Source organism: Adiantum capillus-veneris, chromosome 2, assembly GCF_014529385.1.
Source record: "Adiantum capillus-veneris isolate H3 chromosome 2, ASM1452938v2, whole genome shotgun sequence".
Taxonomy (NCBI): domain Eukaryota; kingdom Viridiplantae; phylum Streptophyta; class Polypodiopsida; order Polypodiales; family Pteridaceae; genus Adiantum; species Adiantum capillus-veneris.
Window position 1 is genome coordinate 163,229,702 of NC_140932.1, and position 19,729 is coordinate 163,249,430.

The window sequence follows — 19,729 nt, forward strand, 5'->3', positions numbered from 1 at the left end:
TCTAATGACAACTATACAAAGAATAAATTATAAGAAAAATATTTGATGACTCTCCATAGATAACACAACTTACTTGCATTGTGATACTCACTCACATGCTACACAACTATAGATGGCGCACCAAAGCCATCAACAAAATAGCACCACTCAATGTTATGAGGTGTGAAGCCTAAACATTGATAGCCATAAAGTGGTTAATTCTCTCTAGCATGATAAACTTAAAGATGGAGATGATGTTAAGCTCTAAATGTAAGCTACAAGGGTAGTTTTCTTACCATTCTATTTTTATGTTGGAGATGAACCCTTGCAATGCCCACATACTATTCACACCTCCTGTTGTTGTGATATGCAAGTCATGTGAGCTCATACTTTTGCCACCTTTGGGAGTAGAGGTTTCCATGTTGTGAGTGAATGAAAGTAGAAGGAGTAGAATCTTGTTTCATGCTGTAATGGAGGTGAGAGAAGGGAGAGGAGCTAGCTTGGTGTGAAACTATCTGGTGGGCAAGGGGAAGAGATGGGGGAGGAGCTTGCTTGGTGCTACAACGGAGGTGGAAGAAAGCTAGCAGAGAGATAGTGCTGGACTATGTGGTTGTTGCAGCAATGAAGAGCTTGGAAAAGGGTTTGTAGAGAGAGAAAATCACTTTTTAGCTATAGAGTAGGTTTGGAAAGACTTTGGAGGGTGGAAAATGATGTTTTGATTTTTCTTTTGAAAAAATTTAATTTTTTGAAATTTTTAGTGTACGTTTTTTACTTTTGGAGGTCAAAAATACTTTTTTTGACCATGAAATAGGTTTGGGGACCTTTTAAGGAGGGAAAAATTGAAAATTGAAATTTTTAGTGTATTTTTAAATCCGGGCCAAAAAGTGAGGGAAAAAAGGTCAAAGTGGTCGCCCCCCCCCCCCCCCCCCCATCCCTTTCCCCTAGCCACCTCCCTTACCTTCTCACTAGGTAAGAAGCCATTCAGAGGTGTAGGGCTACCTTGTCCCCCTAGTTTTTGGACAGTATAGAGTGTGTTCACCACCCTCTTCCTATTGGCTTGCCTCTAATTAACCTTAATCCCAAAGGGACCCTGGAGGGTTCATATTTTTCCTAATGAATAAGATTTGGCGCCTTGTGTCTAAGTTCGATGGCACATATGCCCTCCCCTTATGGAGTAAGTATCCATCCTGGATGAAAAAATTCTTCCATCTTTAGAGCTCTTCTTGAGTAAGGGTGCAGCTCGGTGTGGAGTCATTATCTACACGTGCAAAACTCTGTGAGTGTGAGGGATCCCTATGTGAAACAACACTCCACACTTTCTGGTATGACTGATCTTGTGCACACTTACCACATAATGACTCCAAACATTCACTCTTTATTTCCGTGAAAGCAAGTGAATGTATCAGATTAGTGCATCAACTACTATATTATGTTTTCCTTTGCGATAACGTAGCATGCAATCAAAATCTTGAAGGACCTCAACCCATTTAGCCTTTTGACCCTTCAAATAAGTTTGAGCGGCAAACCACTTTATGCTCTCATGATCAAACATAAATTCAAATTCAACACCATATAAATAGTGTCGTCACTTTCATAAAGCATGGAAAATGGAAAAAAGATCTCATTCATAAACATAATAATTCTTTTGAGCTTTGTCGAACTTCTTACTCTCAAAGGCTATAGGTCTTCCTTCTTGAAGTAACACTGCACCGATAGCCTTGTCGCTAGCATGAATTTCAACCACATATGATTTAAGTGGATTGACAATTACTAGAATTGGTGCAGTAGCTACGGCTACCTTGAGAATTTTGAAACTGCACTGTTGGGCATCGTCCCGATGAAAGTTTGTGCCTTTGGACTTAAGCTAATCCATCATGGGAACTTAAATCTTAGCATAGTCATGGATATACTTTCTATAAAATTTGGCCATGCCTAAGAAAATCTAAAGCTCTTCAACCGTGCGAAGCTGGGGCCATCAAAAGATAGCTGCTACCTCGTTAGTATCCATCTTGATGTCGAAATAAGAGATAACATGACCTAAGTAATGTATCTTAGTCAGCAAAAACTCACATTTACTATGTTTAGCATAAAGTGAATGCGTTTGGAATGCTTCAAACACTAATTGTTCAATGTGCTCATTCTCAGTCTTACTATAGATGAGAATATCATAAAGGAAAACTATACATTTTTTGAGATTGGATGTAAGATGAAATCCATTAGCATCATAAACATAGATAGAGCATTAGTTAGCTCAAAATGCATAATTAAAAACTCAAAATGTCCGAACCGTTTTTGAAACGTAGTCTTAGACACATCGTCCTCAGTGATACACACTTGATGGTATCTGAGTGAAGGTCAATATTACTAAAGTATCATGATCGTGGAGTTGATGAAACAACTCATCTACTCTAGGCAATGGATACTTATTCTTGATGGTGGTGATCACATTCAACCCGCAATAATCTATGTACATATGCATATAACCATCCTTTTTCTTCACCAATAAAATGAGGTGAAGCCCATTGCAAAGTGCTAGGTTGATGAAGCCACAAGCAAGGCAGTCAGCTAACTAATGCTCAACCTCCTTGGCTTCATGAGCGCTCAAGCAGTAAGGTGGTTTACTCATCAATTTACTGCCTTGCATGACCTTAATGCCATGTTGCACCTCATGTGCCATAGGGTAAACCCAATGGTAAATCATCCAAAAAAACAATACTGAACTCCCTGAGTAAGTGTGTGAAATTCTATCGTGTAGAAGGAGAAAGAATACTACCTGGGATGGAGAATGTTGTTATTCCACATGTGTTTCTATAGCTGTATACTTTGAAGAAGAATTTAAAGTCAAGCGTTGCACCATGTACATAGATTTCTTCTCTTTTCCCTTCAAAGAATCACCCTCATTGCCATGCAACAAAGGAAAAAACCGCTTGGTGTGCTGATCTGACGAACAATTAAAGCACAATTTATTCTTCTTAGCCCGCTCTAGATTGGCTTGAGATAAAGGTCCTCAAGATGAGTCGTGTGACTTCTTTGACTTCTTAGCCTTTAAAACATACAACAAACCTGAGCGGCTTTGGATCTTGTAATTCGCCCACTTCTCATTCTTTGAAAAAGAGGCATGAATTTTCTTCTCTTGATCATCATTGTATGTTTGAGCATGATCAATAGCCTCTTCAAGATTTTGAGGGTTCTGTGTCTTGATGTGAAGATGATAATCTTGGTCAAGACCTCTAACAAAGCCCCTCATATTCTCAAATCCGTTAAGATCATCTAACTTTAGATTATCTTTTGATACAAGGAGACATATTGTGTAAGCAAGAGACCTATCATCATGAATGCATCCCAAGCTTCCCAATTTTTTGCCTTTTTGTTTCTCATTTGAGAAAGAAATTTGGAACTCTACCCATGAAGTGGGATGTGTTAATAGTGGAAACATCATCCACCATTTGTAGGCCTTGCCTTTGAGGGATAGACTGGTCTCCACCGTCGTCTTATGGTCAGGCATGCCATGTATTCTATGAATGTCACCCCATTTATGAAGGAAAGTATTGAGCAAATCCTTGTTCTAGTCACAGTATGCCCCTTTAAACTCAGGAATTGTAGCATTCTTTAAGAGATTTGTGCTCCCTTCTAGCACTTTTGTATCACTTGCTACCAAAGAGGGAGTATGTGCTGAAGCTCTTGCTATAGAAGCTCAAGATGTTGATGCTCCTGGAGCATGTAAATTGTGCCCTCTAGGGGCTGGCATGTGTACTCCTTGAGCTTGCATGAAATCCTTAATTATTGTTAAAAGCCATAACATTTGAGTTTAAGGCATTGAAGTTGTCTTCTAATTCACTTTAATGAGAAATTAGAGCTTGAAAATTGCCATATCCACAAGCCCATGACCCGGTAAATAATCTACTGGATGATTAACACAATCCTCTTGATCATGCATGCGGGCATCTGTGTTGTCTATAGCCGGAATGACATCATCATGCTCAAAATCAAAGGAGAGATGATAGCCTTCATTAACCTTGAATGGAACACCTTGCTTCCCAAAGATCTACACCTGTATGAGATAGAGCCTTGGTATAACAGATTCTTTGAAATAAATCTTGAAACCTCATGGATTAAGCTTTTCTTTGCTACTATTTTCAGAGACTGCTGCAAGACAGATTGATGCACCTCTAATAGAGCTTGCTCTTCAAGCATACACGAGAGAGGGAGAATCCTTGATTTAACTCGTCACATACATTAAAGAGAGATGAAAATGCAACTGTGTTGTTAAATATGTTTTTGTTGGTTACAATGTTGAGAGTAAGGGTTACGTGTTGTATCATCCGCAGTCAAAGCGTATCTTGATTAGTCGAGATGTTGTTTTTGTGAAAGATGTTGTGTAACCTTTGTTATAATGTACTGAAGAGACATGTGTGAGCTTACAGGATGTATTTGATACACTATTGCCTCTATTTACAGGTGGAAGTTTAGATGTACATCCTACTAAGGTATATGTACAGCCTACATAGGTTTCAAATGACATCACATATTGATAGCCGTTTTTCGTGTAGAAAATAAGACGTAGCTAAATAGATATTTGAGTAGATTACTTAATGGAGAGAGATAGATTTCACACACAAGAGATTATAGAGTAGAGAGAGAGAGAGAGAGAGAGAGAGAGAGAGAGAGTACACACGATATACGTGGTTCACCCAATGTGGGCTACGTCCACGGAAAAGCAGCCACTCAATGGCTTTAGTACTTCAAAACAAGAAGTAGTTTACAAAGGGATTATACCCTTAATGGAGCTCCCGCCTTGCTTCACTCTCACCACCTCACACTCACCTTGTTGCATCAACTTCACACTATGAAATGTGTGTAGAAATGGCCTCCTTTTATAGGCCAAAAGGGCTTCCCTCTCTCATGAGAGGCATCCATGTGTAGCTGCCCTTGTGTAGGTAAGTCCAAATCGGACCCTCCAATCCGCCCATGTGTGGCCGCCCTTGAGAAGACTAGTCCGCTTTTGAATTCGGCCACCCGCCACCGGCCATTGACTTTCGACCATCGGCCAACCGATGGTTGTTTTCCGACCACTTTCCGGCTGCCGTCCGTCCATAATATTCCGGCGAGGAAAAAAAAAAAAGTCTTGGGGGCTACCGCCCCCAAGGCCCCTAAAGTTGTCCCTAATTTTTGGTCGTGAAAATTATGGTTTCCGGCAAGTGATTTTCCTTCACGCACGATGGATTCTCCTCATAATGGGGGCCTTACAAATGTGCGCTTTTACCACAGAAAATTACAAGGGTATATCAAGCTCCATACTTAACAATCTCCCACTTGGAGACTGATCTCCAAACCAAACCTGTGACTGCTTTCCATTCTGGCTTCTTATCCTTGAATGCCGATTGAAGATGAGCAAAAGCTCAACTTCTCCTTGTTGACCACCTTTGTAAACATGTCTGCAAGATTTTCACTTGTATGCACCTTTCCTAGCTTTAGCTGTCCCTCTTCCAAAAGAGTGCGTATGAAGTGATATCTCACCTCAATGTGCTTTGTCCTTGAATGAAAGGTTGAGTTCTTTGCAAGATGGATAGCGCTTTGGCTATCACTGTACAAGACACAATTGTCTTGTTTGAATCCAAGCTCTTCTAAGAATCTGTGAAGCCACATAATTTATTTGCTTGCCTCCGTCATTGCTACATACTCTCCTTCCGTGGTAGAAAGTGAAGCCATTTTCTGCAGCTTTGAAGCCCAGCTTACTGCTGTGCCTCCAACCGTGAACACATAGCCAGTAGTGCTCCTTGGAGTATCTTTGTCACCTGCCATATCTGCATCAGCATACCCTTCTAGAAAAATATCAGTTCCTCCAAAATACAAAGCATTTGTTGTTGTCCCTTTTAGATACCTAAGTATCCACTTCATAGCTAGCCAATGCTCTTTACCTGGGTTGTCCATGAACCTACTCACAACTCCCACTGCATGTGCAATGTCTGGCCTTGTCCAGACCATAGCATACATTAGAGAACCTACCGCTGCAGCATATGGAACTTTAGACATATAGGCTATCTCCTCTTGTGTCTTTGGACACATATCCTTCGTTAGCTTAAAATGACCAGCTAAAGGTGTAGAAACTGGTTTTGCATTTTTGATTGCAAACCTTTCTAGTACCTTCTTGATGTAATCTTCTTGAGATAGCTTTATTGTCTTCTTCGTCCCGTCCCTTGATATTTTCATACCAAGTATCCTCTTTGCAGCACCTAAATCTTTCATTGAAAAAGATTTAGATAGCTCCTCTTTTAGGTCTTTGATGTCCTGCATGTTAGGACTTGCAATCAACATGTCATCAACATACAACATCAGGATGATGAATTTCCCATCTCCCAAATTCTTCGTGTAGACGCAGTGATCAGAGTTGCATCTTGTGAATCCATGATCCCCATTAGGATGATGAATTTTCCATTTTCTTCCTTCAGCTTGTACACCCATTTGTTTTGAAGTGCCCGCTTACCTTTAGGTAACTCAATCAACTCCCATGTTTGGTTGCGATGTAGTGAGTCCATCTCCACTTGCATGCTCTTCGTCCATTCTTCTTTGGATTCATGTTGCATAGCTTCTTCGTATGATTCTGGATCTCGAGAATCTGAGATCAAGAGATGGTTGAAGGAAGGAACAAACCTTTCTGGAGGTCTACTTGCTCTTGTAGATCTTCGGGGAATAGGTTGAGGCTCCTCATTTGGTTGACGTTGTTGCACATTGTCACAATTTGCAGTCCTTGAGTCTTCATTGTCCTCAAGGTCCATGTACTCATCACCTGTTTCTTTTGTTTTTTTTCTTTCCAAGTAATCTTTGTACATATTTTGTTCGTTAAAAATTACATCCCTACTCCTTAAGATTTTACCATCTTCAGGATTCCATAGGCGATACCCAAAGTCACCTTCTCCATAACCAATGAAGAAACACTTTTTGGACTTTGCATCTAGCTTTGATCTTAGGCTTCTATCTATGTGCATGAAAGCCTCACACCCAAACACTTTGAGAAATGCATAATTCACCGGTTTACTTGTCCATGCCTCTTCTGGAACTCCCCCATCCAATGCCGTTGAGGGTGACCGATTGATTAAGTACATAGACGTACTTACAGATTCCGCCCAAAGCTCAAGCGGTAGGCCTACATGTAGCCGCATGCTTCGTGCTCGCTCCATGATTGTCCTGTTCATCCTTTCTGAAATCCCATTTTGTTGAGGTGTCCTTGGGGTTGTCCTTTGCCTCCGAATGCCATTGCTAGCACAAAAGTTTTCAAAAGCTTGGCCGCAATATTCGCCTCCATTGCCGGATCTGAGGCACTTAACCTTGGTACCTGTTTCATTCTCCACAAAGGCTTTCCACCTTTGAAATATGGAAAATACATCAGATTTATTCTTCATGACATAAACCCATGTTTTTCTAGTCGCATCGTCTATGAATGTTACATAGTACTGATGGTGTACTTGCAGGACCCCAAACATCAAAATGAAACAACTCAAGTTTTTTATTTTTTCTTTCATTTCTTGATTTTTGAAATTTTACCCTCTTTTGTTTACCATAAACACAATCTTCACAGAACTCTAAGTCCACTTCTTTCAAACCTGGTAGAAGCTTCTTTGTTTGAAGGATTTGCATTCCTTTGGCACTCATATGCCCAAGCCGGTAGTGCCACACCGCACTGTCAACTTCTGTAGTTGCTGCACAAGATGAAGGTCATGCATAGACCATGGATAATGGCCCAGGAATAGAGGTTTTACCCTTCCATTTCACTCCACACATTAGAGTAAACATTGCAATTAGTAAAAAAATCCATTTTCAACAATGTATGGTGTTCATGTTTGGTGCCCAAAGAGTAGGAGAAATTCTCATGTCACCAAACCCTGTCATCCTACCTCTAATTGATTATCATAGGTCATTTGATGTGAATATTTTTATTTTGTTGTAGAATAGATTGCAATTTAGAAAATATTATTGAAAAAACAAAAATGTGCGTCACTTTGGAATCAATTCAATGGAGAGCCAACGCATAATGTCTGGATATCCTCTTTTCTTTGGAGAGCGTGGAGAGGATGCAGAATTATTTTTGGCGAATTTCAAGATGTCTTGCTGTATCAAGAGGAGTAACTGATCAAGAACGTGTAAAAATTTTTGAGGTGGTCCTTAGGAAAGATGCTAGCACCGATAGCCGTTTTTTGGCTCTCCGTAATTGCCATAGTGAGTTAACCCACCCTACCAAAATCATCCAAACACTGTGGCTATCCCTACCATTTCACTGTATATAGGTGTGTGTGAGTTAGGGGACTTTTCCCATATCTTTTTAAAAACCCTTAATTAGCTAGTCACTGGGCTAGTTGAGCCAAAAAAATAAAAAAAATAAAAAAATATAAGTATATTATGGCCCATTTGTGTGTAAATATTTCATTGTATATAGGGCCTAAATAAAAGGATTTTTCATAATTATTTTGGTATTTATTTAAATATTTCTACCTATGGTGTGTCATTTATGCTATGTACATTGACTCACCATTACCATATTTTTTCTTACCATTTTGCATACTCTTTATTCCATATAAAAATAATTTCATGCGAGCTTCTCTTATTTTTGGTGTAACTCCATCCCAACAAAAATCCAAAAAAACTAGTTTTATTTATGTGTATATTTTTTCACTATTGTGATTTTTCCGTCCTACATCTATTCTCTTTTACTCTCATAAATTAGAACACCAAAAATATTCATCTTTTTATAGTAGACTTATAATGAGAGAGATTTATTTTGACCCCTTTATATTTTTTCCACCTATATTATTTATATTAAACCTGTACATATTTTTTTAGAACCCTCAATATTTGATTTTCTTAGTTGTACTATTCACTTATATCATGATCTCAACAATATCTTCAATTATAGAGCTACCAAAAAAGGTCAAGGGTATGTGGCATGCATGCATGCACCATGGGGAGCTCACTCTTGGAGATATTCAAAAGAATCATCCAAAGAAGGACCTCACAAGGACCTTGTGTAGTGGAAAAAACAGTCGGTTTTGCTGAATTTTTAAAGATCACATGCTCCCCGAATTTGAAAAGGTGATACAAACAAAAGTTGTAGCTCGTGAGCTGAATTTTTACCTCAAATTTTTTCATATTTTTTTGAGCTACAAGCTGTGAGTTATGATTTTATTGGTGGACCCCAGTTTGCCCTCGCTATGCAGCCACACTCCCTCTTCCACTTTATCATTCTCCTCTTTCACACACACTTCTTCCTCTCGTTCCCACACCCAAACCTGCAACTCCCATGCCCTAATTTACCCTCTTCACCATTGCCACATCTCTCACACCTCCATAGCCTTCATCCTCCATTTCTACACCCTATGTGTCCCCCTTTCTCTCTACATATATGTCCATATTACCATACTCTCTTCAGCTTTGTAAAGAACTTCAAAAATCAGCAAAAATCCAAGGATAACTTCTGCAAATGAAGGCTTTTATCATGAGTTTTCCAAGGTTTGAAGGTAACATAGCTTCATCGACACGCGCTACTTTTCCATGCTGACCGCTTCTTCTACCGGTGCTGTAAAGAGGTGAATGTCAACTTCTCCAAGCTTCAACCTTGCTTTACAAGCTTATCCCTTCTCTAACTTTTCTCATCATATATCTCACCAATTGGTGAATGATGTTGTAAATATTTTTTAGTGATAATTACTAACTACTAACCACTAACCTTATTGTAAAATGCACCCTCTACTAGAGTAGGCCCTCCCAAATTATTCACTCAATCCCTCTCTCCTTTCATCCTCAATAATTCTCTTCCCTTGAGCCCACATCCATGTGACTCAAAGGACAAGAGAGACCCACTCTCATTAAAAAAAATAAAAATATGCATAATCTTTTATTCCTTCAAATAAACTTGATTAGGCCTAATCCAAATCGGGGCTTCTAAAACCTATAAATAGAGCCCTTCTCTCCCTTGTAAATGATGACATGATCACACTACACCGCACCATTCTCAACGCATAACACACCACTCTTCAAGCCTAGATGTGTAGAGTGTGTGCATTGTGAGTGCTCTATTCCATCACTACACATAGGTGCATGGAGAAGCTTGAAGTTAGTTATGCCATCTAGAGGAGTGGAGTGATACTATACTCTGCAATCACACTTGTAGCCTACTCTTGTCCATAAATAAAATTCATAGTTTTGGGTGCACATGTATGCTGCAACTACGACTCTTCTCTCCAAATTGACTTGATAAGTTGGCTCATCAGGTGGTTGAAGGTATATTGTCCTTGAAGTTTGTTGTGCCATTTCATGCTTGGTTGTTTGAGGGCTTGTTGAATTGTTTGCCTAAAAGGTAAATTGTAAAAGGGTGCTCGGTGAGAGGGCCCCCGTGACCCTAAGACAATTTGTGTATTGGCAACAAGGTCAAGTTTTGTGTTGTCTCTCTATTTCTCATCAAGCTTTGTGTGCATCTAGTCTTTAAGGCTAAGACTGAGTTGCTCAAGTTGATTTGTGCTCTTTACCTCTCTCTGGCGTGGTGAATGTTTGTGTTTGGTGTGTGTGGCTATCTTGCATTCCCCTCTCTTTGTGTGTTTGAGTACAAGGAGATATCACGTGCGTCCTAGTTCGCATCTACAACTAGGTGGTGCCCCTTTTCTTGTTTGGTTTCTGGCTGTGGGTTGTTGTTGTCTCTGATTATGCTTGCCCCAGTCCCAATTGAGTAGCACGAGAGCCTCGAAGGGTGTTTAGAGGCCGCTCTTCTTGTTGCCTGCCCCGGACCGCCTCAAATTGGTGCCCCCACAGAGGAACGGCTCGTGTATGTTTTGTGTAGGTTCAACCTTTAGCATAATCAAGTAGCTTGTATGAATCACGAGAATTTGTATGATCCCTTCATTCCCATTGCAAGGCAAAAGGTACACATAATTGTTAGTACTAAGTTGCAATTTCAGCGAGTAATTCGTAGAATTTTAGGTCCTCTTAGGTTGACCGAGATAAACACTTCAGTAAATACTTTTATTTTGCCTCTCATTAGGTACGACCTTAGTTTGGACGTCTATATTTTTGTTTTGTTTTAAGCATTAGGTCATGCATAGACAATGGATAATGGCCCAAGAGTAGAGGTTTTCCCCTTTCATTTCACTCTACACATTAGAATAAACATTGCAATTAGTAGAAAAATCCATTTTCAACAACGTATGGTGTTCATGTTTGGTGCCCAAAGAGTAGGAGGAATTCTCGCGTCACCAAACTCTGTCATCCTACCTCTTATTGATTATCATAGGTCATTTGATGTGAATATTTTTATTTTGTTGTAGAATAGATTGCAATTTAGAAAATATTATTGTGTAAATCTTTTAAAGAAAGAAAAAACAAAAACGCGTCACTTTGAAATCAATTCAATGGAGAGCCAACGCCAAATGTCTGGATATCTTCTTTTCTTTGGAGAGCCTGGAGAGGATGCATAATTATTTTAAGCAAATTTCAAGATGTCTTGTCGTATCGAGAGGATAGTAACTGATCAAGAACGTGTAGAGATGTTTGAGGTGGTCCTTAGGAAAGATGCTAGCACTTGGTTTGACTCTTTGCCTGAGGAAGTTAAGGAGAATTACACAGAAGTTTGGAATCATTTCAAGAAATAATTCTTTGATTCCCAAAACACTCAAAAACTATGGCAAGACATTGTTTCTCATAAGCAAAAAGACTTAGATGACTACTACTTGTACAAGCAAGAGTTTCTACGTCTTTGGGCTGTATGGGTGAGAAATGTTGCTAGCCCTGGTGATGGTGCAGAGTTCCTAAAGAAGGAGAGGTTCATAGCCGGACTCTTTCCTGACCTTAAGGTAAAAGTTGAGACGGGTGCACCTGCTACCTTTGATGCAGTTGAAACTAGGGCGACTGAGAAATATAGGAAACTCAAGTGCTTAAGGGGGGAGGTTCCAATAGAAGGTCTTAGACCCAAAGGTAAGTCACAAGCATCAACATCTAGGGAGCTTCCTGAGGTAATGGCGGAAGTGATTGAGAAGTTAAATGAATCCTTAAGCAGCCAATCAATTCACCTTGCACAAGCTGTAGGTCCAAAGGGACAAGCAAAGAAGTCTGAAGAGCGAGATCCACGACCTAGGAGAGTCTTACAATGTTGGAATTGCGGAGAGTCTGGACATGGGATGTATAATTGTCCTTGGCCCCGTGGGGAGCGATGGAGACCTAACTTAAATTACCCAGTGATGAATGCAGGTGAAGGAACTAGTCAGCAACCACGGCTTCTACAAAGGCCAAATGGAGCAAGATCACCTCCACAAGGGGTAGAAGGAGTTCCACCTTTGCCAGATCCAAATATGCATGTGGTAGAGGTGACAAAATCAAATGAGGTTGACATGGAAGCAAATGGCATTAAGCGTGGCCGTGGAAAAGGGAAGGTAAAAGAAGGAGTCACGTCACAAAGTGATCATGGACGAGAAAAGAAGGCAAAGGAGACCAAGGAAACTAAGAGGACTCGACGTCGTATAAATCTCCAAGACTTCCCTCTTGGACATGGTATGGCTCCATACAACCTATTGGAAGACATGAGAGGTAAGGGTCCAGATATCTCATGGCCTCAGTTTCTTGCATTATGGCCACAAGTTAGGAGGGATTTAACAAAGGCAGTTAGCACTAGGAGAAAGATAAAAGAGAGTGTTCTTGTTGTAGAAATTGCACATGATGAAATGAATGAGGATATTACACCTGTGCTAGATTGTTACATCAAAGGAAGATTGGTTAGGAAAGGTCTAGTGGATGGGGGTGCACAAATTTGCATCATGACAGAGGGACTCATGCAAAAACTAGGCATACACATCCATGAGACACCTGAAATTAAAGTCAAGATGGCAAACAATAGCAATGCTAGGTGTATAGGCATTTGTAAAAATATCTCTGTGGAGGCCTTTGGCATTAAGAAGGCAGTGGATTTCTATGTCATGTATACCAAAGGAAATGGTTACCCATTTATCCTAGGGAGACCATGGCTAATGAAAATACGAGCTTTGCAAGATTGGGAGAGTGGAAAGCTAATTTGCAGGAATGACAATCATAAGAAGGTTGTCTTTGACATGAAGGAGCAATGCCAAGAGGAGCTCCATGAAGAATCATCTCAAAGTGAGACGGAGGAAGGCTGGACCGATAGCACTTCAGAAGGAGAAAGTAGCGGCAACATTACTGAAGAGGAGTCTTCCATCGAAGTCATGGGGGTAAGGTTTAAGCCAAACAACCAGGAGACCTCTTGCCCAGGTGTGGAAGAGGTAGGTTCCCAAGAAAACCAAAAAATGGAAGATGAAAGAATGCTAGAAGGTATGTTATCTACAACACTTACAAAGGATGAAAGAGAGGAGTTCAAATGTGTGCTAAGGAAGTTTCCTAGGTTTTTTGCTAAAGACTACACCGACGTGCGTGGGGTAGATGTTGTTCAACACAAGATTGAGTTAAAGCCTGAGGCCACACCTAAAGCTCAAAATCTACGAAGGCTAGGAGTTATAAACGAGCAGGCTCTACTCAAGGAGGTTAGAAAGCTTCTACCAGCAGGTTTCATTTATCCAACGGAGAATTCAGAGTGGGTCTCTCCCGTTGTTGTCACTCCCAAGAAGAATGGCAAGTGGATGGTGTGTGTGGATTACCGTCGACTCAATGAGGCAACAAAAAGAGATCACTTTCCCCTCCCATTTCAGGATGAGATACTAAATGAGGTAGCTGGTCATGAAAATTACACTGTGTGTGATGGCTACTCGGGTTACTTTCAAATAGGTATCACATTGGAAGATCATTTGAAAACAACCTTCATCACTCCTTGGGGTTGTTATGCTTTTAGAGTCATGCCATTTGGCCTGACAAATGCTCTTGAAACTTTCCAACGCTTCATGAACATGGTGTTTCAAGCATTCTTTGGAGAGTCCATTAGGGTTTTTATTGATGATTTTTGCATTTATAACTCAAAATCATTGCATCTACAAAGGTTAGAAGAAGGTTTAAAGAAGCTCTACGACATGGGAGGTCAACTCAACCCCGACAAGTGTCACATAGGTGAGGATGAAGTGATCTTGCTTGGTCACAAGGTTTCCTATGAAGGCATTGAGGTGGATCCTTCAAAGGCAAAGGCTCTTATTGAGCTCCCATCACCCAAGAATCTCAAAGAGGTCATCTCATTCATTCAAAAGGTGAAGTATATGTCACGCTTTATTCACTTAGCTTTGGAGTTGCTTCATCCTTTGCAAAAGTTGACACAACAAGTAGAATTTGCATGGTCTGATGAGCTTGAAGAGTACTTTTGTAACATTAAAGTCATTTTGTCAGAGCTACCAACACTCATGCCTCCTTGTTGGGAGTACATATTCTTTGTTAGCTCTAGTGTTGGGAAAGAAACAATTGGTGCGGTTTTGCTACAACAAGATCCCCACAGTACCAGAATGTGACCCATCTACTTTGCTAGTAGGGTCATGAATGCTTTGGAGAGAGGCTACACAGAGGCAGAACTCATGATGCTTTCTCTCATGTTTGCGGTGAGAATTTTTAGATCCTACCTGCTACCAAAACCTTTTGTTATTCTTACTGTAGGAAATTTGTTCCCTTGGGTGTCATCTCAAATGAATCTTAGTACTAGCATCTCAAAGTGGATTATGGAGTTGCAAGAGTTTCAATACTCTTTCAAAGTAGAAGATAGTGTGCGTGCACAATTGGCAGGGATCCTTACTTATAGGGTACATGAGAAGGAGATTAAGGTGCCTGAAGTAAAGACCCTACCATTGCATCCACCTCAAAGTATTCCTAATGCTTTTACCTTGTTCTTTGATGGAGCTTTTCGAGGAGCCACAGGAAAAGCAGAGGGAGGGCTAGTATTGCTCAACCCAAGTGGAGAAGTGGTCATGAAAGAGAAGGTCAATCTACCAGGTTCAACTAGCAACAATGAAGCAGAATACGACACACTACTTCATGGTTTAAAGATATACATTGGCCAAGGTATACAACGTCTCGTGGTAAAAGGGGATGCACTTCTCATTGTGAAGAAAATTTTAGGCATTTGGGCATGCAAGAATGAAAGCTTAAGGACAAAAGTTCATGCCATTCGTAGATTGTTTAATCAATTTGAAGAAGTGCAACTATATCATATTCCTAGGAAACAGAATGAAGATGCCGATTTACTTGCACAACAAGCGGTTACATGTGTTGAGAAAGAAGTGCAGGTCATCATGGTGGCAGCAACTGTCAAGCAATCGAGATACCAGGGATTGGAGTCATTGACTCCCATTAGTATCTACATTTTGGAGAGTGAGTTTCCACAAGAGTTCACGAAGGCTCAGAAGAGGAGACTTATGAAAAAGGCAAGCGCGTATCTCTTTCTAGAAGGATCCCTTTATCAAAGAGGGAAGGATCAAGTGTGCAGAAGAGTACCCACTATTGAGGAAATCCCAGTCATTCTAAAAGGTTTGCATGAGGAAGCGTGTGGTGGTCATTTTGCACAGGAACTCACTGCAAGAAAGATTTTGCTTGCCGGATATGTTTGGCCAAGCTTGCACATTGATGTTCAACATTGGTGTAAAAGCTGTCACAACTGTCAGATTAATGGAAACAAGCGTCTATTACATGTTCCACGTCAGTTAGTCCTTGCAAATGGTCCATTTGAAAAATGGGACATTGATGCTATGGGTCTATTGCCTAGGACTAAAAATGGGAAATAGTATATCTTGGTGTCCATAGATTACATGACGAGATGGGTAGAAGCACAAAGTGTGCAAAGGTAAATGAGAGGACAGTAAGCAAATTTGTCTACACTCACATTTGTTGTAGTTTTGGAACACCTTTGGAGATTGTTTTTGATAATGGTCCAGGGTTTAGAAAGGGCTTGCTCACAGAGGTCTGTGAAGAACTTCACATTCTACATCGTCATAGTACACCCTACTATCCCCAATCCAATGGTCTGGTAGAAAAAGCTAATGGTGTCATTGCAGGCATCATTAGAAAGATGATGAGAAACAAGACAAAGTTGTGGGATGACTTCTTGGATGGTGCCTTGTGGGCGTATCGAACCACATATAGGGAAGCCACGGATTTTACACCATTTCACTTGGTCTATGGTCAAGAGGCTTTACAACCAATTGAGCTCAACATCCCAACAATACGACTTCATGGCAAAGCAACACAAGATGATCAAGAAGCATGGATGGATTGACTTCTTACCTTAGCTGAGCTTGAGTGGAAAAGAGAAGTAGCATACGAGTGCTACAAGAGGAAAGCTACTCAGGCGAACGAGAAGCTTGACAAGAAACTAAAGGACGAAGGCATCAATGAAGGAGATCTTGTGCTAAGGTATGACAATCGACTCGACAATCGTTTTGATGCCAAATTTGAAACTAGATGGCAAGGGCCACACATAGTTAAGAAGGCTTTCAATTCAAGTTACTATCAACTTATGGACTTGAATGGGAAAGAGCACTCCAGGAAGGTAAACGGGTATCGCTTGAAGCCTTATTTGAGTCGCCTTCTACCAAAGGATCTACCAAAGATCTGTCAAAAGGTAGCTATCTCATGTAGGTATTGTTCTGTGAAGCATGAGTGTAACTCAAACCAAAATTCTTAGGGGCCAAACAATGAAGACCTCGTCAAGGACTCTGAGGCACTCTCTTTGGAAAAGATGCTCTATGATGGTACATGAATATACCATCATCCTGGGGGAGGGCTAATGATAGCCGTTTTTTGGCTCTCCGTGATTGCCATAGTGAGTTAACCCACCCTACCAAAATCATCCAAACACTTTGGCTATCCCTACCATTTCACTGTATATAGGTGTGAGTGAGTTAGAGGACTTTTCCCATATCTTTTTAAAAACCCTTAATTAGGTAGTCACTAGGCTAGTTGAGCCAAAAAAATAAAAAATATATAAGTATATTATGGCCCATTTGTGTGTAAATATTTCATTGTATATAGGGCCTAAATAAAAGGATTTTTCATAATTATTTTGGTATTTATTTAAATATTTCTACCTATGGTGTGTTATTTATGCTATGTACATTGACTCACCATTACCATATTTTTTCTTACCATTTTGCATACTCTTTATTCCATATAAAAATAATTTCATGCGAGCTTCTCTTATTTTTGGTGTAACTCCATCCCAACAAAAATCCAAAAAAACTAGTTTTATTTATGTGTATATTTTTTCACTATTGTGATTTTTCTGTCCTACATCTATTCTCTTTTACTCTCATAAATTAGAACACCAAAAATATTCATCTTTTTATGGTAGACTTATAATGAGAGAGATTTATTTTGACCCCTTTATATTTTTTCCACCTATATTATTTATATTCGACATGTATATAATTTTTTAGACCCCTCAATATTTGATTTTCTTAGTTTTACTATTCACTTATATCATGATCTCAACAATATCTTCAATTATAAACCTACTAAATAAGGTCAAGGGTATGTGGCATGCATGAATGCACCATGGGGAGCTCACTCTTGAAGGTATTCAAAAGAATCATCCAAAGAAGGACCTCATAAGGACCTTGTGTAGTGGAAAAAAAAGTCGGTTTTGCTGAATTTTTAAAGATCACATGCTCCCCCAATTTGAAAAGGTGATACAAACAAAAGTTGTAGCTCGTGAGCTGAATTTTCACCTCAAATGTTTTCATATTTTTCTGAGCTACGAGCTGTGAGTTATGATTTTATTGGTTGACCCCAGTTTGCCCATGCTATGCAGCCACACTCCCTCTTCCACTTTATCATTTTCCTCTTTCACACACACTCCTCCCTCTCCTTCCCACTCCCAAACCTGCAACTCCCATATCCTAATTCACCCTCTTCACCATTGCCACATCTCTCACACCTCCATAGCATTCATCCTCCATTTCTACACCCTATGTGTCCCCCTTTCTCTCTACATATATGTCCATATTACCATACTCTCTTCAGCTTTGTAAAGAACTTCAAAAATCAGCAAAAATCCAAGGATAACCTCTGCAAATGAAGGCTTTTATCATGAATTTTCCAAGGTTTGAAGATAACATAGCTTCATCGACACGCGCTACTTCGCCATGCTGACCGCTTCTTCTACCTGTGCTGTAAAGAGGTGAATGTCAACTTCTCCAAGCTTCAACCTTGCTTTACAAGCTTATCCCTTCTCTAAATTTTCTCATCATATATCTCACCAATTGGTGAATGATTTTGTAAATATTTTTTAGTGATAATTACTAACTACTAACCACTAACCTTATTGTAAAATGCACCCTCTACTAGAGTAGGCCCTCCCAAATTATTCACTCAATCCCTCTCTCCTTTCATCCTCAATAATTCTCTTCCCTTGAGCCCACATCCATGTGACTCAAAGGACAAGAAAGACCCACCCTCATTAAAAAAAATAAAAATATGCATAATCTTTTATTCTTTCAAATAAACTTGATTAGGCCTAATCCAAATCGGGGCTTCTAAAACCTATAAATAGAGCCCTTCTCTCCCTTGTAAATGATGACATGATCACACTACACCACACCATTCTCAACACATAACACACCACTCTTCAAGCCTAGTTGTGTAGAGTGTGTGCATTGTGAGTGCTCTATTCCATCACTACACATAGGTGCATGGAGAAGCTTGAAGTTAGTTATGCCATCTAGAGGAGTGGAGTGATACTATACTCTGCAATCACACTTGTAGCCTACTCTTGTCCATAAATAAGATTCATAGTTTTGGGTGCAATTGTATGCTGCAACTACGACTCTTCTCTCCAAATTGACTTGATAAGTTGGTTCATCATGTGGTTGAAGGTATATTGTCCTTGAAGTTTGTTGTGCCATTTCATGCTTGGTTGTTTGAGGGCTTGTTGAATTGTTTACCTAAAAGGTAAATTGTAAGAGGGTGCTTGGTGAGAGGGCTCCCGTGACCCTAAGACAATTTGTATATTGGCAACAAGGTCAAGTTTTGTGTTGTCTCTCTATTTTTCATCAAGCTTTGTGTGCATCTAGTCTTTAAGGCTAAGACTGAGTTGCTCAAGTTGATTTGTGCTCTTTACCTCTCTCTGGCGTGGTGAATGTTTGTGTTTGGTGTGTGTGGCTATCTTGCATTCCCCTCTCTTTGTGCGTTTGAGTACAAGGAGATATCACGTGCGTCCTAGTTCGCATCTACAACTAGGTGGTGCCCCTTTTCTTGTTTGGTTTCTGGCTGTGGGTTGTTGTTATCTTTGATTGTGCTTGCCCCAGCCCCAATTGAGCAGCACGGGAGCCTCGAAGGGTGTTTAGAGGCCGCTCTTCTTGTTGCCTGCCCCGGACCGCCTCAGCACTTGGTTTGACTCTTTGCCTGAGGAAGTTAAGGAGAATTACACAGAAGTTTGGAATCGTTTCAAGAAATAATTCTTTGATTCCCAAAACACTCAAAAACTATGGCAAGACATTGTTTCTCATAAGCAAAAAGACTTAGATGACTACTACTTGTACAAGAAAGAGTTTCTACGTCTTTGGGCTGTATGGGTGAGAAATGTTGCTAACCCTGGTGATGGTGCAGAGTTCCTAAAGAAGGAGAGGTTCATAGCCGGACTCTTTCCTGACCTTAAGGTAAAAGTTGAGACGGGTGCACCTGCTACCTTTGATGCAGCTGAAACTAGGGCGACTGAGAAATATAGGAAACTCAAGTGCTTAAGGGGGGAGGTTCCAATAGAAGTTCTTAGACCCAAAGGTAAGTCACAAGCATCAACATCTAGGGAGCTTCCTGAGGTAATGGCGGAAGTGATTGAGAA